General features: G+C 37.1%; 2 long non-coding RNA genes across 2 annotated transcripts in view; both read left to right on the top strand.

Moving 5' to 3' along the window:
• The window catches only part of Gm31847, a 210071-nt gene extending 188756 nt beyond the window's left edge, over positions 1-21315 (top strand). Inside the window, exon 3 of the long non-coding RNA XR_871016.1 lies at positions 21279-21315. This is a non-coding gene — a long non-coding RNA (predicted gene, 31847). The remainder of the gene's footprint in view (positions 1-21278) is intronic.
• Positions 21316-21435: 120 nt separating this feature from the next.
• Gm39401 overlaps positions 21436-27021 on the top strand; it is a 9402-nt gene continuing 3816 nt past the window's right edge. Inside the window, exons 1-2 of the long non-coding RNA XR_871014.2 lie at positions 21436-22085; positions 26870-27013. This is a non-coding gene — a long non-coding RNA (predicted gene, 39401). The remainder of the gene's footprint in view (positions 22086-26869; positions 27014-27021) is intronic.

Genomic DNA, 27021 nt, shown 5'->3' with positions numbered 1-27021 from the left:
TCAGACATATACAATTTTCAAATGCTTTAATAAAGTTATATGAAAGGATGCAATATCTAATATTGTGAAAACAGAATGTTCTTTTAAAGAAAGATATATTTAGTTTTTGCTTCTTGGATAATGTTACAACATTTCATTGAGGCCATTTCTGTCTTTTACAAGCTTCCATCCCTGTCTCCCACTTCACAGCTGCCAAGGCCTGAGTATGTTTTAAGAAAACAATTCTCTGCTATACCTAATATCCTATCATACAGAGGGATTTTCTTGATTTTCCTCCCCCTTTCTGGGTGGGATATGTGACACCATGTTGGATTGCAACCATGAAGCTCATCCTCCCGACTCAGACAGACATGGGATAGAAGTTCTGTCTTAGGATTTTTATTTTTGTGACTAAACACCATACCAAAATGCCAGTTGGAGAGAAAAGGGGTTATTTACTTCCAGATCATAGTCCATCATTTGAAGAAGTCAGGACAGGAACTCAGGCAGGGATGGAACCTAGAGACAGGAACTGATGCCAAGGCCATGGAGGGGTGCTGCTTACTGGCTTGCTCATCATGGCTTGCTCAGCCTGTGTTTTACTTAGAACATGGGATCACCAGCCTAGAGATGGCACCGCCCACAGTGGGCTGGTACCTCTCTCATAGATCACTAATTGAGAAAATGCCTTACAGCTTGATCACATGGAGGGATTTCATCAACTGAGTCTCCTTTCCACCTGATATCTAGTTGTGTCAAGTTGACACATAAAATCCGCTAGTACATGCTTCAATGAAACCACAGAAAGAATTAAGGAACCTGCCTTACACAATGTGGGAGGAAAGTTGTTTTCCTATTATAGGAAGAGAATCAGAAGGGATAACTAAGAATTTGTTGGAAGATCATTCTCTGAACAGAAGCTGCTAACAGGAGCACGAACCAGGAGAGGAGAGCCAAAAACCCTGCAGACTGAACAGGTCACTGCTGAAGTTCTAGATGTAGCCATACTCAAAACCAGTTGTAGTCTGCAGCTTGTTTGTTGTTTTGTTTTTTTTTTTCTCATTTGAATTTGAATTGTTTTGAGAAGCTTAAGCCAGATCAAATTAGATTTCCACATTTGCATACAAGAGTTCTGAGAAATATGCAGAGGTGACAAGAACAGAACGAGTGGAGTGGCTGCACCTGATGGTGTTCAAGCATCTGTATGATCTTCCTTCTCTCCTTACAGATTTTACACAGCAGGGTTTCTTGCAAATAGCATATTCTGCACAACAAATGATTCCAAGAGAAACAGCTTGCTGAAGAGCATTGCTAATTATATCAATCTCTTGCATCTACATTTGGTTAAAATGAGAAGTCTTTCAGTAAGGAATCAGAAGATGTTTAAAACCAATTGTTTAAAACCATTTGCAAAAATAGCTTAGCAGGTAAGAGCACTTGTCCTTGTACAGGACTGAGTTCAAGTCTCAGCACTTACATCGTGGCTCACAATTTACCTTAATTCTAGTTCCAGGGAATCCAATGCCCTCTTCTGAACTCTGTGGGCATGAAGACTCCACATGGTGCACAGATATACATATAAGCAAAACACTCATATATATATATATATATATATATATATATATACACATATATTGTAAATATAAGTATATAAATAAGTAACTGTTAAGTGAAAACAAATGGCTTCCAATTTTGTTTGTTCATGCATATACTTTGCTTTAAAATAATGTATGCTTTGATAAATTTTTCTCTGTAGTTTCACCTGGATGAAGAATTAAAGTGTTGTTAGTCCAGTAATAATGGTTTAATGTTGCTTTGAGTTTGGTTCCTTCATTGAACAAATGGAATAGAAATCTTACACAATCATCAAAATTGTTTCTTTCTTCACAAGGCCTAAGCCATTCTAATATGTATTGCTGAACTTTGGAAGTATTATTATAGCCATTCAGATTTGTGACTTATTAAAGATGACAATTATTCTAGTTAATGAAGAGGGTGCTATATAAAGTCAAGTGGAAAGGCAAAATTCTGTACAAGTTACTCCAGAGTACCATTCTTCATTATGAAAAAAAACCCTCATAAATATTTAAAAATAATTTCAGACAATTGTCACTATATTTTACAATCAGGTAGACAGTTATTCTGGAATGAAGGGTATATATTCTATTTGAAAAATTTCCAATTATTTTATACATAGACAGACAAATATATACACATACACAGACACACAGGCACACACACAGAAAGAGAAAGCCAGAGATAGAGACAGAGAGAAAAAGAGAGACCCTGTATATAAATACTCATATCACAGAAAAAATAAAACTAAAATTTAGTAATTTTATTCAACCGTATAAAAAATATACCACATTAGTTCTTTTAGTATTGGATTACATAAGAGGTCCAAATATGGCACAACCTGAGATTCTTGAGAAAAATTACTACAGACTATAAATAATATTACACTGGCTCGTTGAATCTTAAATAAAATTATTAGTCAAAATTTTATTTTAGTCAAAAGCATATTAAATTTTAACCTATCAGACTGAAACTAATTTTGGCCATCTTGCCCATACCAAAGAGTTAGAGAGAAATTTCAGAGATCTTAGTGTATCTAACTATCTCAGACACCTGAACACTAAGCAGAACTTTGCTCAGGAATAAATGTACAGAAAGAAAAGAGAATGAAATTGAAAACATGTTTGCATGAGGATCTGTTGGATGTTACTAATGGGAACCTGCTCCTCTAAAAGACCAAAGTGAAACGTATAGAGGAATTAGCCTTGAAAATTAAAGTCTCCTGATAAAGATGGAATTAGTGGTAATTGCTGGAAATTGGGAGATTTGAAATGTTGGGAAGACTTTGCATTTTATACACATTTGCACTACTTGACTTCTTCTTTGACAATTCAATCTTTTTAGAAAACTGTCAATCAATGTTTTTATCAACACAGTATGAATGATTTAAATCAGTGCCCAAATTACTGTCCTTGTTTAAAAACAGAAACAAAATCATCATGAGTCTACCAGCTTTTAAATCATGCAATTTATTGGATGGACCCTAAAGGATAATCATGACATACTGTGTATTGTATGCAGAGAGTTCTTGTATTATCATTGTCAGGGAAGTTATTAAGCCCAGGCCCTTAATTATACTAGGCACCTGCTACATCACCAAACTTAATCACCAGCCCTATGAAGACAATCTTTTTATTTATTTATTTATTTATTTATTTTATTTATTTATTTATTTTTATTAGATATTTTCTTTATATACATTTCAAATGCTATCCCGAAAGTTCCCTATACCCTCCCTCTGCCCTGATCTTATCTATAAAATCAGCCTTATTCCTAGGTTAACATATGCTTCAGAGTTTGAATAAGTGGTCTAATTCTATTACAACTCTTAATATAACTTAATATTCAGACATATATGAAGGAAAATGTTTATATATTTAAAATTCTGAGAATTTTAAATTTTCATACTTCAATGAAAACCAACACTTTAGAGTTCAGCACAGAGTCCTCTATCAGGATGAAGGATCTCTTTGCCCTGTATCTCACAGGTAAAGAGTTCCAGAAGTTAGGGAGAATGAGAGACGGGATTAGAGCTGAGTAACTGAGAGAAGTGAATATTAGTGACGTGGAAGTAGAACAGAGAGCCTGGAAGAATGCCTGAGTAGACTCAGTCTTTTCCTTATCCTTAATTTCCTTGATTTTCACTATTGTTTTGTGAGTCTTGTGTGCCAATCCTACTTCTAGAGTATTGAGAAAAGCAGTCACCTTCTCGGCTCACCAAGAAGCAAAACATGTCCCCCTGGCTCTTGCTTCTGTTTATCTCATGCTAACATGGAGTGTGAATACCAAACTGTTAGGGAGGAGCAAGGACATGAGAAATGAGAGGTGCAAGCTGGAAGCATATAGTAGGAAAATGCTCAGAAAGAACTTGTTGCTTCCATTATCATTTCCTTCTGACAATTGAAGCTATTGCCTTGGAATTGTTGAGGAGCTTAACCCAAGGCTAGAAATGAGGAGAGAAAACATCCAGAAGTTGAGTTCCAGGTGGTACTGGAAAGGAGACTCAGGGAAGGGACTGACTCTTACTGTTGAGAAGGTTTCCTAGGAAGCCATCCTTGCATTCACCAACCATGCCCTACTTTGTAAGATGCTGTTAATAGTACCTTAAGTCTGGACACATTTGAAAAGAAACAAGTCAAAGAATAATGAATGAAACTATTTTAATGATGATTATCATTAATATTTATTGAACATATTTAATAAGTATTTTAAAGTGTGTGTGTACATGTCTTCTGTATATTGAAAAAAGACTTTAGAAGTCACATGAGGAGTCAAAGCCCTTGAAGCTACAGTTTCAGATGGATATAAGTTGCCAAGTTGGTGCTAGAACCTAAATCCTGGGGTCTTCTACAAAGCAGTAAATGTTTTTGGTGACTGCGTCATCTTTCTAGGCTTATTTTATGTATTTTTAAATAATTGATTTGCATTATATGATCTAACTTTTGTAACATCTAAATAATATAAGTATTTTTCATTATTTCATTTAATGTATGAAGAATCTGAGGCACTGGGAAGTTGCACAACTTGTTTGGGGATACACAGGTGATATTGTAGGAACAACTTATTTATATTTGACACATGTAAATGGGCAAGAGGGTTCTCTTACATGGCTATGGGAGGAATATCTTTGTCAAAATTCTAAGGCATGAGCTATACAGTTGTATTGTGGGAATGCTAATTTGCATGCAAATAGAATTGTACCAGGAAAAAAAATACATAATTCCAAATTGAGATCGAACTTTTCATAGAACAATTTAAGTCCCAAAACATTATTAAAATATGTGTTGTCCAAGAAGCTTCTAAGCAGTGTGGATAAATGAGTCCGAAAAAATAGACTTTTTGGCAAATGTTCTGTTACAGTTCGGATGCACAGTATCTCCCACAGGCTCATGAGTTTGAACACTTGTTTTCTAGCTGGTGGTGCTGTATGGGGAGTTTATAGAAAGTTTAGGATGTAGGACCTAGCAGGAGGAAGTGAGGTGCTGGGGTACAGAAAGGAGTAAAGGGTTTACAAATATAAAACCTAGTCCCACTGCAGGTCCTATCCCTATTTTCTTAACTATTCTGACATAAGTAAGCTCCCACAACCTCATAGGAATGAGGAGTTCTGGCTGCCGCATTTTTCTAGCCATGTTAAAGAATGTATCCTTTAACACTGTGAGCCAAAACAAGTTATCTTTTCCTTAAGTTATTTTTCCAGGTGTTTTATCACACTGAGGAGAAAAACTAACAAACGTCTGTTCCAACTGGCCTTCATGCTTATTGTAGAGTCATGGTCTCAGTGGTACTGCTGAAACACCTGTTGCTTGAGTTGTGTAAAATGACTGGAAATGACCGAGATGAAGTGAGACAATAAGTTTTCTCTATCTCATATTATTTGAGCTTTGGTGAAAATGGACTCCCTGTTTCATAAGCTTTAGTTTGTATTTTGTTTTTGTATTTTGAAATTCTATTTTCTTTAAATCACTTAGATACTATCAAATGATTTTTTTAATGTTTTATAGTGGATTTTTTCATAGTATTAAAATTTTGTGTCTTTTTTTTAAGGCATCATGGAAAATCAGATAAGTAATTTTAACATTCAGATTACCTGAAAAATTTAAATTCATATAGAAATATAAGAATAATATAAAACTAAAGTGGTTCATGTAAAGTATTTATGGATACATATGATCACAGTGAGTAAATAAAGTATTATTCTTTATTGCCTGACAGAACCAAAAAACACCAGTGACAAATATTTACTAAGCAAGAAACCAAAGAGGAATTGCTTCCTGCTCACTGTGGTACATCATTGGAGCATCATTTCATTGGAAATGGTTGAGACTGATCCTAAAGACTATTAGGGAACTGGAGAGACAACTGGAGTATTATTAATCCTTTACATATAACTCTTGTCTTAGTTGTGTTTTTTATTCCTGGGGAGGAAAAAATATGACCAAAAAGCAAGTTGGGAAGGAAAGGGTTTATTCAGCTTACAATTCCAGATCATACCTCACCATTGCAAGAGTCAGGACAAGAACTCAAGTAGGGCTGGAATCTCGATGTAGGAGCTGATGCAGAGGCCATGGAGGGAGCTGCTTACTGGCTTGCTCAGCCTGCTTTCTTATAAAACCAAGGACTACCAGCACAGGGGTAGCTCTAGCCACTATGGCCTGGGCCCTCCCTCACTGTTCATTAATTGAAAGAATGCCTTACAGTTGGATCTCATGGAGGCATTTTCTCTACCAAGGCTCTTTCCTCATTGAAGACTTCAACTTGTGTCAAGTTGACACATAAAAGCATTCAGTCCAATCCCTTATGAGATAAGGCCCATTAACATTCCCTCTTATGTGTCTCACAGGCCTTAACCCTTCCAAAAATTCTATTTTACAAGTCCCCTTTGCTCACTGAGATTATGTAAGAGATAAACAATTGACTGATGGTGACTTGGGAGACCACTTTTTGATAATGTATCTACCCCTCTATTCCATAAGGCACTGCTCAATGGCAAGGCCTTCCTAAGCTGTGCATGTGGTATACAATGGGAGGGACTCTTCACCAGTATACATGCCCATAAATTGCTCAGGACATAAAGTAATGATGGAACAGCATTTGTGCCACCAGGGCTTCTACAAACAACATTAATAAACCAATTGACTCATTGAGCTAGACTTGGCTAGACTCTTAGCTCTATGGGTGTCTTCATCTGAGACAGTCTCTATAAGAAAAGATACCAGGAAATTTCCAAGTGCACATATTTTGAAAATCTTTCCATTGCCTTCTATCTTTCTGTTTTACCTTATAAATGAGAGCTATGGACTAGCCATTGCCAAATTTACCTACTAATTACCTTAATGATTTGTTACTTGATGGTATTGTTAATTATATTTTGGAACCAACATTAGAAAAGATGCTAATAATATTCACTGTTATATGCTTTTATCCAAGGTTCATTGTGCTTAAAATATTCACAGGAAGTAGTGAAAATTGTCTTCTATATTAATTTCAGATGATTAATGGGAATCTAAGCATGGGACTAATGTAACACTGAGAAAATATACTTAGCTGGGAATATGACTCACTGGTAGTACTTCCTTAGCATGTAGAAGTCCCTAGATTTGATCCTCACCAGTAAAACCTAAACAAACAAACAAACAAACAAAAACAATATAAACTTAGACAGGGGTTGAGAGTGAAGGAAGAATGTAACTTGTCAACTAACCAGTGTTGGTGAAAACATATGGTAATTCCTTAATTTAACTGTTGTGCTTTCTGCAGCACTGAATGAGTTGCTTGCTTCTCACTTCACCATCCCTTGCCAGAGCCTTCCATTCAATCAATGTACACTATCTTATCATCTGTTTAGTGAGAGGTATACTATTTCCATTTAATATCTGTAACCATTATTTGAGAAATCAATGTTTAATCAATCTCTTTATTGCTACCCAGGAAATAGAATCTGAGATGAAGATGAAGACAGATCAGAGACAAAGGGAATGGCAAACCAATGAATGGTCCAAGATGAGACCCATGCCCTGGAAAAGAGCCAACCTCCTGACACTATTAATGATACTCTGGCATGCTTGCAGATAGGAACTTAGCATAACTAAGGGAGGCTTCATCCCGAGAGGCTTAATCCAGCAGCTTATGGAAACAGATGCAGAGACCCAAATCTTAACACTAAGTAGAGCTCAGGGAGTCTTGTGGAAGAGTAGGGATAGGGTTGAGGGAGATGGAGAGGTCAAAGACATCACAAGGGTCAACTACAGAGTCAACTAAGCTGGGCCCATTGTAACTCACAGAGACTGAACAACCAGCAAAAGAGCCTGGACCTAGGCCCCCTAAACATTTGAAGCAAATGTGCAGCTTGGTCTTCATGTGGGTTCCATAGTAATTAGAGCAGGGGCTGTCTCTGAGTTTATTGCCTGCCATTTCATCCCCTCCTTCTAGCTGGACTGCCTTGTTGGGCCTCAGTGGGAGAAGATGTACCTAGTCCTGCTACACCTTGATGGTACCCATAGGGGACCTCTCCTTCTCTGAGGAGCAGAGTGGGTAGTAGGAGGAAGGGAGTTGTGAAAGTGGGACTGGGAGGGGAGGAAGGGACCTGTGATTCCAAGGTAAAGTGAATTGCATTAATTCAATATTTTACTAATGCAAAGTGAATTATATTAATAAAATAAATTAATTAATGATGAAAATCCAGTTATATGTCTTCCTAAATTCAAACCCCACCTAAAAAAAGAATCAGGTTCTGGTTCCTATGAAAAGTTGGTAGAATGCAGCTTCAGCAAGACAATTCAGAGCCATTCCCAAATACACTGGCCCTAGAGTTGCCCTAAAATGGTGGCATCATCATGGTCACGTGCTGACCAGTAGCTAAATGCATACCTCCCTGGGTGTGGGCTGAGAGCTTGGACAGACTAATTCTTGAGTACAGAAGATGTCCAAGTGCTGAAGCACTAGAGTGTTTCATTCCTTAAAAAGTTCTGGGAAACATCTACCCTACCAGATAGAGGCTGTTGCAAGTGAAGCTCAAACTCACAAAGTCTCTGAAAGGCTATAAATGTAAATGAATACATGACTGTAAATGTATGTTAAGTATAAAGGAAGAATAGTAGATATGATGAACAGGTTCACCTGAAGAAGAAAGAAACCCCAAGCTGTTTCTGCCAGTAGGAGAAAAGGTTGGCCAGTCAAGCAAATGTGGAGGGGAGGAAAATTGAAGGATGGATGAAAAGCTCTAAAAGACTTCGGTGCTCCTTGCTGCTTTGAATAAAACCATTGTTCTTGCTCTAGGCTCATTCTCAGTGATGTCATGCCTCCTAAGTATTGGTCATCAGGTTCAGAGAAGACCAAACACAACAATATCCTTGTACTATTTCTGCTTTCTCTGGTAACACAATATCTAGCTTTGACTTGTGACTTGGGTCAATTGGCTGGTTTATACAATAATACCAAGTGAATCTTGTCAGGGTTCTGGCTCTTGAGATGGGAGAAATAAGAGCTGGGAGAACATACCCTTTGGGAAAGCTTTTTAAGCGAGAGGCATTTCTTTAAGTGAGAGCTTGAAGTGCGAACTGTATGAGCCACAGAAAAGTGTGATGTTACCACACTCCTCCATATTTGTGATTGGCAAAGCCTTCTGGAGACTGGCAGCCTTTAGCAGCTCTATTTTTATTAGTGCTTATAGCTCCTGACAAATCTATACTGCCAACTCTCTACAAGCAATTCTGAAATTCACTGGGTACATTTCTGGAAGTTAGAAAGCCTGGAAAACGTTTTAATATGAAACACCAAGAAGTCCTTATATAATCTGCAGAAAATTCATACTATTTATATATCGACACCATGACATTAACTTCCAAAATGAAGGAAAATACATATCTTCCACGAGGATGCATTTTTTTTGCAGGCTGAAAAGGGAATTGTGAATTTGTAAGGCAGTTTTTCTGCTGTAGAGTCAAGCCTTGAAGCAACAGTATCATGACAACACTCTCAACATTTAGTAAGTTCAGTTGGAGTCAGAATTAGAGTGTTTATATGTTAAGAATTTGCAAAATATAAACCAAAAAAAAAAAAAAGCTGTAAGTGAAAACTCATATTCTCATGATACTCCAGTTAATGAGTTTTCATGGGATAAACCCAGAAAGGAAGAAAGAAAGAAAGAAAGGAAGAAAGAAAGAAAGAAAGAAAGAAAGAAAGAAAGAAAAGAAAGAAAGGAAGGAAGGAAGGAAGAAAGAAGGAAAGGAAGAAAGGAAGAAAGAAGGAAATTTAAAAAGAAGAGGAAAGAATGGAAAGGAAAGGGAAGGGAAGGGAAGGGAAGGGAAGGGAAGGGAAGGGAAGGGAAGGGAAGGGAAGGGAAGGGAAGGGAAGGGAAGGGAAGGGAAGGGAAGGGAAGGGAAGGGAAGGAAAGGAAAGGAAAGGGAAGGGAAGGGAAGGGAAGGGAAGGGAAGGGAAGGGAAGGGAAGGGAAGGGAAGGGAAGGAAAGGAAAGGAAAGGAAAGGAAAGGAAAGGAAAGGAAAGGAAAGGAAAGGAAAGGAAAGGGAAGGAAAGGAAAGGAAAGGAAAGGAGCATGAAGAAATGGGTAAAAGTCTTTACCTCGCACTGAGCAAATGTAAAAATTTCACAGTTCTCCTGAGATTAGCACCAGAGTTTTCCTTAGAGGCACAAAAGAATTCTGCCTTGCATTTTAGCACATCCAGCAGCAAGGAGGAAAGTGACAAAATTCTTTAAAAAGCTGAAAAGATCCAGCTTTATTTGCAGTACTTAGCTTAGTTTGGAAAAGGCAAAGGCAGATTTCAAAATAGTCTCCACATTGGACTTTTAATTTTTTTTTGAAAGAGGAGGAAATAATTGGCTTTTTCCAAATGGCTGGAAAATGGTGTCAGGTTAATGTTTATATAGGCTGTGGAAACATTTTCAACATACATCCCCCGTGTCAGTGTTTCTTCGCTTCATGCTTCCTAATGTAAAGTCGATGCTTTTGTTGTGAGTTTAAACACAAGCAGTTTAAGTCCATTATACATGCAGACTAGCGTAGATTAATTTGAACTGATTGAAACTGAAAACTCAAGGCTGTAGATAAAAATACAATTTTATTTGCATCGTTAAAGCGACCCATCTTTTCAAAATGACCTTCCTTCTGGGACTCTGCTATTAGTATGCATCTGGTAATCAGCTTCTCCCAGGAGCTCAGACCATGAATTTCAGGACCACACAGATTCTGTCTATTTCTTTCCATAGACATTCTTTCAGCCATTAGATGCCTCACTATTTCCTACAAACACACAAAGTCCCCCGCTCAACTGGGTGAGAACCTCCTCACAAACATAGCAGAAGGTGACACAGTTCAGTGCTCTAAGTGTTCTCTCAAGTGCCATCAGTGACCTGCTGTTCCTGAGAGTCAGCTGACACCCTTTTTCCAACTCCTTGATCCCTGGCCACTTACAGGGTATTGCTCATCTCTCCCAACATTCAATGCTTTCAACAGTTATAGCCAACATAGCTGTGTGGAAAATGAACCACACAAAACACTGCCTTCTGAGCTCTTTCCCTCAAACCCACTGTCTACCTCCCATGTGCTGTTCCACCAAGCCAGTCCTTATGCTCAGAGCCTGTACTTTCTTTCACTGACCTTGAGAACTTAATGGAATATGAAATTAAAGCAGCTGGGGGCCACACCTCCTGCTTCTGCTTTCCAACTCAGTTTTCCAAGTTTTTGTTGAGTATTTTGGAAACCCCTTGTTCTTGTCTTTTATGTTTTCCAGCCATCGCTGAATTCACTCTCCTCTCCTCCTTGTGCACCGTTATCTACCAGCACCATTACTGTCTGGTTGGGACCACTCAGCTCCTGGCATTAAGGCCCCAAGCTCCACTCCACCTCTCCACCTCTCCCCATTCTTCCCTCTGTCTTGTTCCAGCTGTAAACCCTGGGTTGTTCTGGTCCAGTCAATCTTTTCATTATATCTGTGGATCTTATTTTATTTTGTTAGGGACATTGATGATCTTACCTTTCCCTATAATTGTAGATTTATAAGTTTATTTTCTCCCCTGCATGCGCTCTATCAGACTTATCGAGTTTCTTCTTTTTCAGAAATGTAATATTCCTTGTATCTCATTTTCTTTTTTCTACGTGTTTGATTTTTATCTCTCCTTTTCACAGAAAAAATTTAGTAAAAGACATAATACCTGCCGATTTCATTTCTGACGTCCCAGATTTCTCATAGTACTTGCCACTAGCATCCTTTTTGATAAATATACTGTGTAGTGTTCATAGCTTTGGCGACTGGCAATGTTTTACACAGTTTATCACTGTGTGTTCTTAGACTTTCCAGGGCAACATTCTTACCTGGATTTCTTCATGTGGTTATGGTTGCTCCTTTACAGTATCTTTTTAGGTGCCAAAGATATTACTGGTTTCTTAAATAACAGGCTTAGGTATCATTCTAGTTCTCTTACTGTGTTTAATAATTCCTGTTGCATCAACAAGAAAATAGATATTGATATTTCCCACATGATCAAAATCTTGCCTGGCTTTAAGCCTGTATGTTTGTAAACGTAGTCATTATTTCTTTTGCACATATGCTATTACATTCACATCAGCTTGTGCAAAATTGAATTTAATGTCCAATATGGGAAACCTATGCTTGCCATATATGGAGAGAGCAGTATTACTATCTGTGAGGTCTATGCTCCCATGTTAGTAAATGAAACTCATTGGAAGTCAGAAGGTTGAATAGAATTAAAGTAGTTCTAGACTGATAAAACATTTATTCACTCTGGAGGCAGCCTACTACAAGGACCACTGTGCAGGCAGATGTCAGCAGGCAACCAGACACATGTCAGTACACATGAAATACAAGCAAGTAGTCACAGACACACAGACAGACTGCCATACAGTCTATATGGAGGTTGTCACATATAGGCTCTAACAAAAGTCCTTAACATCAAGACTTTTGGAACCATACAAAAGTAGCACTCTGCCAAAGAGAGTTCCATGACAGATTATTTCACTGTTACTTTGAGATTCCCTGAATATCCAGTCTCAACAATTCCATGCTAATTCATAACCCCAGGATTTCTAGTGTCAGCCATATGTTAGGTGACTTATGCTACTTCTTCACATCAGCATCTTGCTCTATAAGCCTAAACTGACCCTAATAGCCACTGTTTCCAACACCATCAACACAGATAACCATGCCAGAATCTAGGAATCATACAAGAAGACTCAGCACAACCTGACTCTCATTTCAGCATGGATCTTTGCTGTGGATGAGTCACCAAGGGTCACTGATTCTATTTCTTATGTCTCCCAAGACTATCCCTTAGCACAAGTGAATAGACTTTGTCCAGACTATAACTATGGTTATCCCTATATTTAGTCACTCTCAATACTATAGTAAGAATAATCTTTCTAAAACTAGACTATTTGATTGTGCCATTACCATGCTTCAAGCTCTTTAATACATTCTCAAGGCTTCCCTGATAGTATTCTTCTCTTCCATCAGTTCCCAAGCTTTTTGTACAAACCTGTTATTCATCTTTAATTTCCCATAACTCACAAGACTACTTTATTATTTCCTTTACCTAAAGATAGTTGGTGGCTCTAAGGTACAGCTCTTGATTTGTTGTTGTTTGCTCTTCCTTCTTTTCTATGCTGGTTAGTGTTTTTGCCAACTTGTCTGGGAAGAAGGAACTTCACTTGAGAAAACACCTTTATCAGAAGTTCCTATGGGAAAACCCGGAGGGCATTTTCTTGACTAATGATTGATGTGGGAGGACCCAGCTCAATGTGGGTGGAACCATACCTGGGCAAGTAGTACTGGGAAGCCTAAGAAGAGGAGGTAAATGTGAGTTTGGAAACAAGCCAGTTAGAAGTATTCATCCATGCTGTATGTTTCAGGTCCTGTCTCCAAGTTCCTGCCCTGCTACAGTGCCTGATTTGCCTACCTCAATGGTGGGCTGAAATTGGGATATGTAAGGAAAATAAACGTTTTCTTCCTTAAGTTGATTTTCATCATGGTATTTAATAACAGCAAAATAAAACAAACTAGGACAACTTCTTCATCTTACTAACTTCTATTTTGTGACTCAAATAATATTTTCTTTGGCAAGATTTTCCTCACCCATAAGTACCGTCTTCCTATAAGCCTTGGATAAAGTCTTTCCCTTTACTGTAGAGACAACTAAAGCCATTTCTTCCACACACATATGCCATATAGCTAGCCTTCCATATGGATCCATAGGTCTCTCATGCATGAGTCCTGCAAAGTGACCGACAAAATTATTTGGGAAAAATTACATTTCTAAGAACATGTATAGACAATATTCACACTATCATTTCCAAAGTAGTATACAACTGTTTCCATAGTCATAATATGCATGTTGCTGTAAGCCATCTAGATACAGTTGTTGAACATGTCAGAAGGCATACATAGGTTATATGCAAATATGCAATTTTACATTGGAGGCTTGAGAATCTGAGTTTTTTCAGCATTGATAGGGATCTTAGAGCAAATTTTCCAGAGATACTGAATACTAATCATGTCATAATTTCAAATAATTGTTTACCTTCTTTCCACTGTGAACTCCAGTAAGTTTTTGTCTCAATTAGTCAACATTACTTCTTTAGATATGTAGGTTATATAATCAAATTTTGTTTCACAAATATGAAAAAAAATCACTAAATATTCACTGCATTTAAAAAGATATATATGAACTTACTTGCTCAGAAAAATTTAAATAAAATGTGGAGAGAGAACTACTCCTCACCCTTCTCAAAAACATTATTCACAAGGGCATTGCTCTCGTGTCTGACTTTTTACATTAAGGATGGTTCAACGGTGGAGGACATATATTAAGACAAAAAGAGAGTTTAAAATTAGACCATTTGTGGCCCTAATGCCAAAATAGGATGGTTAGATGTTAGTTAGCAGCTGTGTTTCAAGGGACTTTAGACTTATTACATAGTAACTTGAACAGAGAATAATTAATACAAACAAGGTTGTTGGGAAAATAATAAATCAGCAGTGTTCCCTTTCTATCTTCTAATATTGAATTTCTGCCATTTTTCATTACTTTGTAGTATTGCTGACAATCCTCTATAGGATACATTCTGGCTGATCATCCTCTATAGGTCTTGGGATGAATAATTTCATCTACTTTGAGGAATCACAATATTGGCTATTGTGGTCAACTGCATTTGTCTAGTACAGAGAATTTAAGGAGACATTAAAGAACCTGCCCAAATCTATTTGTTTGTAAAAAGTGATCGTATAGAGTCCCTGTCCTATTAACAGATCCTAGTGAATACCAAAGTATTCTGTCTGCTTTTGCTTACAAGAAGTTTTATATTATCCTAATATATAAATCTATTTACATATTACATATATGTTCATTTAACCTTCTTCCAAAAGTACATTATTTACTGTGTTCATTGTCAATGTCATTTGACTAAGAATCATCACAGTAAGACACCTGTGAGCTTGTCTATGAAGATATTTCTAGAAAGGTAAAACTATACTCCATCTTAGTCAGAGGCCTGAGAGAGGGAGGATAGGTTTAACCAAGGAAAGACATTTTCTTGATATCCTGGATGGTTGTTTTTGGCAGGTTCCTCCAAAATCTCTCCTCTCTAAACATTTGCATCAGGAAGAGGAAGGGCTCAGAAGTCTTATGTGGTAACAGGACATGGGCAAAAGGCCATACGAAGAACAAAATCTTGGAAAAAATGAGGGTCCCAAACAACAGTATAGAAAGGAAGTGAACAACAAAGATTTGGACTACAGAGATGCCACAATCTGCATAAAGAGCTCCAAGATCAAGGCTTTTTCTAGTCCCTAACTATATTGTTCGCTTTGCAGTAACATCCACGTTGTTGGCTTTGCAATGACAATTTTTCAGTAGCTCACCCAACTGGACACTGAAACAATCTTTACTTTGATTTTTCTGGGCTCTCATTCTGAACAGAAAGTAGGAATCATGCCATGATCATTTTGTGTATGAATTTCCTTATCCTTCAGGAGACTGGGGCAAGAATTATTCCTTTAGGAATATGAAAATTTTAAAGCAGGGATAGGCTTCCTTAGCACTGAATTTACTCACTCCAAGCCATGAGATACATGCAATTAAGTCCATGGGAGGGATAAGTCAAAGTTTCCTCATGAGATTTTTAATACACTCTCAGATGAGAGTTACTCCTGTCGTTTAGAATGTCTGGTAGTCAAAGATACCATACAAAATGAGTGACTGCTGAAAGGTCCTTTGTTTTATAGAAGATGATCAGTTCCACATAATATATTACAAGCTGTGGATCACACTGAATGTATTAAACACACAGTAAGGTTGCTAGTGATAAAATATGCTCATAACTATTTCACAAAGTATTAACTTCTAATCGGATCAGATTGTTTCATTTTCTTGCTTCTCTGGAGAAAAACTTTAAAATTGATATCTATTACTATTCATAACTCAAAGAGGTAGGATTTAAATTTATATCTCAGGTTTATTGAAATGAATAAATGAAAAAAATACACAATGAAAGTACAGAAAAATCTAAGAAAATTTACCCTAAGGAATATTAACTTTTTTCAAAATTCTTTCCCATCCTATAGATATAAGAAAACAAAAATATTTAGAAATATTGCTTAAACTACTAAGATACTTAGCAAAAATAAAACAGCTTTATATAATTATTCATATATGCTGACCTCTATATATGAAACATTTTTAAAAATCCTAAAAATATCCTGATCTTCATTTTTCTAAAATTTTATCATAATATGTCATCATTAGACAAATGCAACAATTGAATGCCTCTTTTATTAACTATATATCTTTAAATTTGTTTATTTAATAAGTACACACACACAAACACATACACTTTTCTACAAGCATGGGTAGAGGAGAGCAAAGAGGAGTCATTTTCTTGCCTTCTACCATGTAGGCACTTGGGATCAAACACAGGCTTCAGGCTGGGTAGTAAGCACATTTATTCACTGAGCCAGCAAGATGGCTCAGTTATCTAAATGTGATCTTCTGTTTTCATTAAATTAACCTAAATTGTATCAATAATAAATTGACATTTGTTTGATGAAATTAAATACTGTTGGTGGTCAAAGAGGGATTGATTTAAAAAAATAATCCAGGAAATAATAAAAACGGGTTAATATGATGATAGACACATACACATTTGATGAAAAATACATTTGCAAAATAGTAATTTACCAAAATAGTATTTTCAGCATTTTAAATTATCAATACTAGGGAGGAAAAGCTGTAATGTGTTTGCACTTTCAGTAGGAATCTTTAAAACTTACAAACATTCTGATCTATACTTTTGATTTATTGAGGGAAGAAGACTTGTAGGTGTCAATGTTTATGTGGTCCTCTATTCTCTGAGCCATAACAGTAGCTTCAGGACAGAACAAGTCATGATAGTGAACATGGATACTTACCACCAAAAAGTGCAGTTATCAGAATGAAATAAGGCTTCCCAAAGAGATAACTATGCAATACAGATGCAGGAAAACTTTAATGTTATTTATATCAGAAGCAGCTGCCAATCTCCAGATGGTCTACAACTTCCCTTGAGCAGGAAGAACTGGTTACAAATCAGCAGCCATTATTAGTAAACATATTTTGAGTGCTTTTCCCTTGAATAACTATTAATTGGAATAGTGCAAAAGTACATTTTACAGAGCTTAACGCAATGTGGAAAAATCTACTTATGTGAAAAATATGTGCAAAATTTATTGAGGAATGTACAAATGAAAATGAAAGTTCCTTCAAAAAACATTTTGTTGTTGAATTTATAACATGACAAGCAAATTGTGTGTAAGAACAGAGAATGTAAAAAAACAAACAAACAAATAACAGTTTTTGTTATTTAGAAGCTAAAAGAAAATGTAATACCTTGACTGGTGTGTCACATCATGTCTTAGTTAGGGTTTTACTGCTGTGAACAGACACCATGACCAAGGCAAGTCTTATAAAAAAACAAAATTTAATTTGGGCTGGCTTACAGGTTCAGAGGTTCAGTCCATTATCATCAGGGTGGGAGCATGGCAGTATCGAGGCAGGCATGGCACAGGAGGAGCTGAGAGTTCTATGTCTTCATCCAAAGGCTGCTAGTGGAAGACTGACTTCCAGGCAACTAGGGTGAGGATCTTATACCCACACACACAGTGACACACCTATTCCAACCAGGTCACACCTATTCCAAAAAGGCCACACCTTCAGATGGTGCTACTCCCTGGTCCAAGGATATACAAACCATCACACATCATAAAAGGTAAAAGGGACTGATTTAGTTTAGGATCCTGACATTAAGTTCATGCAAATAGGAAACATTGGAGGATGTTTAATATCTTACTTATGTGAAAACTAATTTTTCAATGGTCTTGTCCTTTGAAAAAAACTACTTGCAAACACATAATGCCCCAAATATTGACACAGTAATAGGGAGTATTAGTAACATAATATTTTAAGGTAGTATTTAATTAAATTTCATTTTGAATGATTCTAAAAATTGTTGGTAGTGAACCTGAATAAATGTATTAGTTTTTAGTTATTCTAACTCAGCTTTTATCTGTTAATCATCTTTGTTACAGGTAGTGCCAGTGTTCATGTTATCAGATGATACACACGGGCAGACCTGGAAAGCTAAAAGATGGAGCCAGTTGTCCCTGGGTTTTCACTAGTTTCCAACAAGGGATTTCTCATCAACATGTGTGCATATGTCTTTGTCATGATACAGAGCTGGTTTCTGCTAGCAATATTTATTGATGAAAGGTTTCTACAAATTTCTACAACAACTTATGAGTGCAGTTTGACTTTCATGAAATTATTCCAGAATTGGTTTTGGTCTGTATAAGCACTATAAACATCTATCTATCTTTGTGCCCAATTTGTGTCTCTCCACAACAGCCAAATGTGATACTAAAGGAGAGGGGTAGCTACGATTGTTTCGTATAATATGGGCCTGATTATTTAACTACTGTGAACACTAGTTTTCTGGGTAGGGGGCCACATTTTACAGATGTGGGAGTCATTTGGTAAGGGATGGAAGTTTACACTCTGCTCCAGGAGTTCTAAGATGATGAAATGACCAAGCCATTCACTGATGTGGCAGATTGATGCGCTGGCTGTCTGAGGTACATTAAGAAACTTATTCATCTCGTCTGCCCACAAGTCAAGCTTGGAGACCATTTTCCTCATCAGATCTATGGACATTTTTTTTTTCTTATCCACCCTTAGCAGGTCAAAGTCACTGAAGATATCAAGCTCTAAAAGGAAAGGTAATAAATAACCTGCGAAGGACATTGAATTCTCTTTTAATTCTTCCATTTCTTTAAGAGTTCAGATAAAACATCCCAAAACCAGAAAGTGCAGTGAATGTATCTATATAGTAGTTCATCAACTGAGGCTCAAGACACTGACCACATAGTTCCACCAATGTAAATATTAGTAAACTTTCCAGGGCATCTCATTCTTACCTATATGCTCCTGTCTGCATGTATATGTGAATATCAGTTTGTGTCTGTGTGTGTGTGTGTTGGTATATATGTGAGTGTTTGTGTGTGTGTCTATGTGTGTGTCTAGGTGTATATGTGCCTATATGTGTTTATATATACATATATGCATATATATGCGTCTATGTGTGTGTATAGGTGTATATGCATCTGTGTGTGTGTGTGTGGGTGGGTGTGTGTTGGGTGCAGGCACTGGACAAGAGAACCCAGATATAGCCAAGGAGCTACAGGACTTCACATTTTAACTCATAGATGAAGCTAGAGTTGGCAGTTCCATATGTTTATGGTGAAGAAAAATGATTCAATCTTTGCTTATATCTTCAAATGTACAGCAGCATGCATATTTAAAAAACCTGCCTATAAATACATATATTTATACACATGTATATTAATTTTACTCCTGGGTGTCTCTATAAAGGATCATTTCCCTCAAGTGTCTACTTGCTGAATATTCTCTTAGTCTGATTTCTGATTAATATTTATAGTTCACAGGGAATTGAGGAAAGCACTGATTATACCTTCAACTATGCCTGCGTCTTCCTGTTTCCAGAAACATAAAGAACTCTGTGCAGAGAACTTTTGTCACTCAGACTGTAGAAATGTTTTCTCTACTGGAAGATAATAGTGCCTGACACAGAACAAATGAACCAAGGAATACAATCAGAGCCTGGATTGCTTTTTGCTGCATACATTGCCTTAAGTTTTGCTTTACTGAATTAAACTCAGTGCTTCAAACACTTGCAATCACATGGAACATTGTTTCCTTTGCCAATGATTAGCTGATCTGTTTTCTTGTACGATAATTCTTGTTCTAAAGCCTAAAGATATGGTCACAGAAGCTCAGGAAGTAGCAAAGAAAACGCTTCACAAAATTTCACAGAAAATACTTAGGCTGGGTTAATACAATTTGCATCAAAAGCCACAAATAGTCAGGTTTTTTTCTAGTCTCATAATACATTTTTTCACAAGTGAAGTACATTAGACAGTATATCTTATATGGCAATTTTTTAAAAAAAATCACTGTTAGGTAAATTGTAATTTCTGATTTAATGTTGAAGTGGGACATGCTTGTCCCAGATTAGAGGCAAGCAGGTCATCCAGTTTGGCTTGTTTATGCTTAGGAACTGGAAATATGCAGTGTTTCTGGGGTGAGCTTTTGAGGGACATCTGTGAAGTGGCAGATGTCTTGCACTTGGGCAGGGCTTCCTAAGCTAATGCTTTGTTTATGCAGCAGCCTCTCTGAAAAAGAGATTTTACTCTTTGTACTTGCTTTGGTAGAGCCCAGAAACAGGGCATTTCTCTGGTTCACAAAAACATACAAGTTCACACGGATGGTCTGCCTAGTTCTTATCTGGGAAAAGCACGTACCACTTCAGCATGAAAACACTTCCCTTTAGTTGATACATAATCTATATTTTAACCTAAATAATTTCCCTCGCTTTTCATGATTGCAGCAAACAGAGTTCATGGGCTAATTCTCCTGTCCTGTTGCTTTCTTGACTGATGTCAGTCACAATGTGAAGCCCTCGTGCTTTTGCCAAAGGCCAGTTCCAGAAGACAGGGAACAGTTAAGATTCTGAAGCCATCATCAGGACCAGAAACATCTGTTCTCTTTCATTTCTGAAATCACACTGGACCTGAGACCTCGTTTCTAGGGGATGCAGCCGTTGTTGTTAGAGTTATTTCAACTACAAACAGACTTCTCAATTCTCCTGCCTTTGTTCAAGCACTGGAGTTTTAAGCCATATCTTGAACTTTTGTTTTTCTTTTCTTTGATCTTCTACCAGGAAAACCTTAAAAAGCAAAATAAATTTGCAGAGTTTGTTAGTTTTGAACTTTATTATTCTAAGAGAACCATCAGAAACTTTACCCCAGTAAGAGTAATGGTCCCCAGTACAGCATTTACCCATCTTGCCAGGCTTGTGGGACTGCAGATGGAGGCAAACATAAATATTTCTGATGTCATGTCTACATGTATGCTGGTGAAATTTTATAATTAAATGGCAAGAAAGTGGGATACGAAGTATTATACAAGCTGAAAACCACTTTAGAAGGCAAGAGTTGGGAATTTTAGCTTGTATTAGCTTTGATTTTTTAACTGATAATGGTATCATTGTGTCAAATATTGCTTTCTATAAAGCAGATGAAATATATTTCCATTATATGAGGAAAATATGTTTTATATAAAGAACTTCCTTCATATTTTCATAGGAATGTGTTGAAAAATGTTTGCAAAGATGAGAAGGAGAAAAAGAAGGAGAAGAAGAAGAAGAAGAAGAAGAAGAAGAAGAAGAAGAAGAAGAGGAGGAGGAGGAGGAGGAGGAGGAGGAGGAGGAGGAGGAGGAGGGGGAGGGGGAGGAGGAAGAAAAGGAGGAAGAGGAAGAAGAAGGAGGAGGATGAAAGAAAATAACATTATAGATATTTGAAAAGTTGTAAGGAAGAATAATATTAGTTATATACATTAAAACCTGTAATATACATAAGTCTGTATATAAATATACACACATGATATTCCCTTATTTGGGTAGAAAATGCTTCCTCTGAGAGCTAAACAGGAACAAACTAATAAAAACCCCAAGGCTAGGCATAAAAAGCCCTCTTTTGAGTTGCTGCTCAAGAGAATACCCAAACATTACAATTATTGCTACTGGTATTTGGTTGTCCCTCCAGAAGTGAACGGTTAGTACTTATTGTTGAAGACACTGTGCACTTCAGGCATCGTGTCCAAAGGACTCTGAACTGGAACTCAACTGAATACCCTCTTTTTGAGGACTAGATTTCATGATCCCAGAAAGTGTCATGCAAGCTTCTAAGGGAGGGGAGCAATCAACAGTCCCATCTAGCATGACACTGCAGCACTGACCAGCATGCCATATCTTGAACTTTTGTTTTTCTTTTCTTTGATATTCTACCAGGAAAACCTTAAAAAGCTAACCCCAAGGCTTGGATAACCCCAAGGCTGTAGTAGCAGCACACAGTAGCAGCAGTAACTGATCCCAAGACGTGTTCAACAAGAGGGTAATCATCTGTCATACTAGGAACGTAGCCAACTACTCAGAGGTAGCAAAATCATGGGTCTTGGAAGAGAATCTGTATGTAATGTCACTTCTCCAAAACAGCAAAACCCCTAACTACCTTCTCAATATGTACCCCTGTACTGACAGATAAGCGTAGTCATCACTCCTCATCAAGGAAACTTCTCTTTGCAACAGATTGAGACTATTACAGAAAATGCCGAATTGTGATGCTCAGTTTCAACAAATACATCTATAAAATAATTTCTGCACCTAAAGCTTAATGGATAATTACTGGAGAGCAGAGGAAAAGATTGTAAGAGTCAGGAGATTTAGACATTTGCTGTGAGACTGTCTCCTAATACTGTCAGAAGCTATAGCCACAAAGTCTCACTAATGTGACAAAATGAACATGAGCTGAATGGGAAAAAAAAAGTGAAGTAGAAATTATGTAATTATATTATAATTTCACAGACAAAGAAATTTTTTAAAAGGAATAATAATAATTCTGTAAAAGCTAGGAATTACAGATGAAAGTGTAATAAGTAAAGAATAGTATTTGCTTCTCTACATTTATTTAGGATTTGTCTTTATTTCTGTTCTGGCTCAAACTCCTCTCCAAGATGACTGATTCAATCTGGCTTCTCTCAGCTTCTCACTGAATTTTTCTACTTATCCTCAAACAAATTCAGGAAATTTGTTCTAATCTTTGTCTCCTTCTTCTCTGGCTTCAACTGCCCCTGCTGACCTACCCTGGATGAACTGCATAAACTGAATGGAAATCACAAACACACTCAGATGAGTTCAACTGCATAGCATGACTTGCATTGACTGAACTGATACAATTCCCTGAAATCTTTGTGCCGGATCTTAAGTAGCCTCTCTTTCCTGTCTTTTCACATGAGAGTTGAGTGTGTCCTGTTTCTGATTCATTCTGTCAAATCTTTCTTCTTCGATCTGTTACTTTCTCTGACCCTCAATTAGACATCACTTTGATATAAGGCTCCTCCCTTCTAGAAACTAACTTTGTTTGGAATTAAAGGTGTGTACTAAAGGTGTGTCTGTATTCCACCTGGATCTTATCTTTAAAAGTGATTCCTTGCAAGAGCAGCCATAGTGCTGGATAAAATTGTTCTACAGTGTATCATGAAATAAAACAAGATACTGTTGGGAAAGAGTGGAGTTGACAGGGGTGGGAGGAAAATGGAAGAAGGGGATGAGAATAACCAGCATGTGTGTATTATTAACAGGAACCTATCAATGAACATTTAGTATAAATAATCTTAGGAATTAGTCTCTCTCTCTCTCTCTCTCTCTCTCTCTCTCTCTCTCTCTCTCTCTCATGAAAATTTGAGCTCTGAGTTGGATAAAGACAAGTGTGTTGTGATCTTTATAGGCAGGATGGTGACTGATAACCCTCTGTGACTTACACAGCTAGACAGACAAGGCATCAGTGAGGCTCTGTGCTTTCTTGCTTCGAGTATTTTGCTACACCCTCGCTGGTGTGCAATCCACTTCTCATCCTTTACTTCTTAGAGATCCTGTTCAGAGAAAAAAAAATAGAACAAAAGAAAAGCAATGAGAAGAGGCAGGCCTGGTCTACAGAATGAGTTCCAGGACAGCCAGAGCTACACAGAGAAACCCTGTCTCAAAAAACAAACAACACCAACAACAAAAAAAAGAAAGAAAGAAAAAGAAAAAAAGAAAAGAAAAGAAAAGAAAAAGAAAAGAAAAGAAAAGAAAAGAAAAGGAAAGGAAAGAAAAGCAATGAAAGACAGACAGACAGACAGACACACACCCCAAGAAGGAGAGAGAGAGAGATTTGGAATTTTCCAAGATGATCTGTGAGTGGATAGTAAAATGCACAGTTTAAATCAGAGTTGCTTTAAATGGCAGCAGGGGCTCTGGGAAGGACACTCCACAGCACAGGTGAACATATCCCAAAACCAAGCTACAGAATTACTGCTCCAGACAGAAAAGAGATGCTGCAATACCCATTAATTTGCAAAGGTCTGTTGGCTAATGTTTATGCCTTTTGCACCTGTTTTCATATTATAGCTTGCTGCTAATCCTTAGACATTTTGTTTCATTTGTTGATTTTTTTTATAGAGATTTGATAATTTCTTGTTCTTTGATACAAATCATTATTTCAAAAATGAGAAAGAGTAAGTTAAAGATGTTGGTGATAGAAAGGCAAAGTATTTGTTTCCCTTGTTACCCTTCTGTGTGCTCAATGTTGTATATGACAGTAAGACATGTTGTAATAGTAATAATAATTATGTTATTACTTTTATTATTATTACTTTAGGACTTTTTATGAGTATTAGGGGAAAGTCATGGCTAAAGCACAAACTGATGGTATTTAGGCAGATTTAGGGACAGAGATTTGATAGAGTCTGATTTCCTAGTCTTTCACTTAGGAAGCATTATTTGAAGGCAGCAAGGAAACCAGTTTCAGCTCTCCTGAAATAAATAAAGCAATCAGGCTCTTCCAGTAACCAAAGGGTGAACCAATACGGATACTTCCCTTAACACTTAGTTTTCATGAAGAAAAATACAAGTGAAATTTTATATTTTAATAAGAATAATATTGTCTTTCTTTATGATCTCCAACTCCTCCTTGGAGTGCTATGGAAGAGTGACAGGGTGCATGTACTGAGAACATCAAAGTTGAGTCCTTATAATGTTATTTCATTGGATTGGCCTCAAAATATCCTGTTTTCTATCTATTCTCTCTCTCTCTCTCTCTCTCTCTCTCTCTCTCTCTCTCTCTCTCTCTCTCCTATCTATATGTCTATCTGTGCAAGTAAGAATGTGTATGTGCACGTGTGTACACTGGTATTTGTGAATATCTGTGCCTACTGAGGTCAGAGGACCACTCCTCAAGCTCCCCACCCACACCCACACACATTGTAAATTGTTTTGTTTGGAGACAATGTCAAACTATGTAGCCCTGGCTGACCCAGAACCTGCTATGTAGACAAGGATACCCTATAATTTATATACATCCATTGCTCTGCCTCCAGAACACTAGGATTAAGGGCATGTGCCATGATACAGCTTGTTTATTTAAACTTTTAGAAGTTTACCTTGCTCTAGAGACAGGATTTCTTGCTGGCATGGAGTTTTTCTATAAACAATTTTGGTTGGGTTGGGACTCCCAGGATCCAATTCTTTCTTCAGTACTGATGTTATAAGCAATCACACCTTGGGAGTAGAACTCATATCCTTATATTTGTAAACGAAATGCGTTACTGACTTAATTATTCTTCAAGCTCCTTGTTCAGCTTCTTCATAGGTACAATGTACATTTCTATTGTTTGAGAATGTCTAATTCTACTGTATAATGAGAGCAAATAGGGGTTGGCAAGACTCAAGTATGAGTAAGTAGAGTGCTTATTAGACATGAATAGCAAAGGGATAGAGAAATAAATAATACTTATGGCACAAGAATTACACATGAGGAAGGCAAACACAAACTATTCATGAACACAAAATATAGAGGTAAGAATGCTACTCAGGTCACATTATATGCACACACACACACAAACACACACACACACACACACACACACACACACACACACACACACACGTGCACATGCCCAGTGGGTTGTGTGTGTGTGTGTGTGTGTGTGTGTGTGTGTGCTGTCTTAATTAATGGCATCACACTTGCCACAAATAATTATTATGAACTGGTGAACTACAGGTGGTGTCAGCCACAGTTGTCATAAGTGAGTCATGGTCATGCCTTTAAATCTCACCTTAATGTCTGTTAGTCACAGGCTGAAATGGTTAGGTGGTTGACCCATCAGGGAAAGGGACAGAATACATGAACACTGTGTATCAAGATTGAAGTTCCTTTCTAATGTGTTTCATCTCTTTCCTCTTGCTTCTTACTGTTTAAATTGTCCTCATGAACTATGTGATTTGAACATTTTAATTTGGTTGTTTCTGGTTCATCCCTAAAACAGTGTTTGCTTTCTGTTTCTGCTGTTAAAATGGTCACAAACTGTATCTTAAAACAACATGAATTACCAATCTTATAAATGTCAGAAATTCTAAATATGTTTCTCTGGGTTAAAGTCAAAGTGTCAGCAAGGCTATATTTCTTCCTGGGAGATTTAGAGGCAATTCTGATCTTTACCTTTCTAAAGTAGCTTCTAAATTCTTTTTCCATCTCTTATCTAGGTGTCCCTTCCATTGTTCATGTGATTAATGGAAGACCAAGTCTCTCTCACAATGTTCTCTCACTTTGGTTCTGACCTTTCTTCTTCTTCCCCATCTGAGAATTCTCTTGGCTTCACTGTGCCAACTTAACCAAGAAAATATAATCACTTACAAACCTAATTGAGTTTCTAAGTTGATTCTTTCTTGCCAAGTAAAACACCAGATAAACATGGAATTGAAATGAACATTTTTGGGAGGTCATGGTTTTGTTATGTATAGCCTCTAGCATGGAACACCAAAGCTCCCACTACATTGGGGAGAATTTTCATATTGTTATTGTCCATTTACTTCTTGCTCTATCATATATTCAGCATTGATTTGCGAACACACTGTGGGGCCAAGGAATGCTCCTTTGAAGCTCTTTCTCTTTCAATTTCACAGAACTGAAATCTTACATCTTTCCCTTTCTGTTTCCTTTTATACCAAAGGAAGTCCCCGAACTCAGGTGTAGTTTTGAATCACCATTCCAAATAAAATTTACCAATTCAAGATTAGAATTGACCATCCACTCTGGTTTACTGAATATATAAATATAAACAAGTATTTCTTTCTCCACAGAAAGCAGATACTTAAGGCTAATGCCAAGCTAATCCTGAGCAAAGCCTAGTATTATACTCTACTCAATCTTTGTGCTAATCCAATCAAGAGCTCTGAAAATGTCTTGGAATTTTGCCATGGGGATCAGGATGATCAAATTATTGGGTAAGGAA

The sequence above is a fragment of the Mus musculus genome, chromosome 9, assembly GCF_000001635.26.
Source record: "Mus musculus strain C57BL/6J chromosome 9, GRCm38.p6 C57BL/6J".
Lineage (NCBI taxonomy): Eukaryota > Metazoa > Chordata > Mammalia > Rodentia > Muridae > Mus > Mus musculus.
The sequence above is the reverse complement of the archived record's forward strand: the minus strand, read 5'-3'. Positions and strand labels throughout refer to the sequence as shown.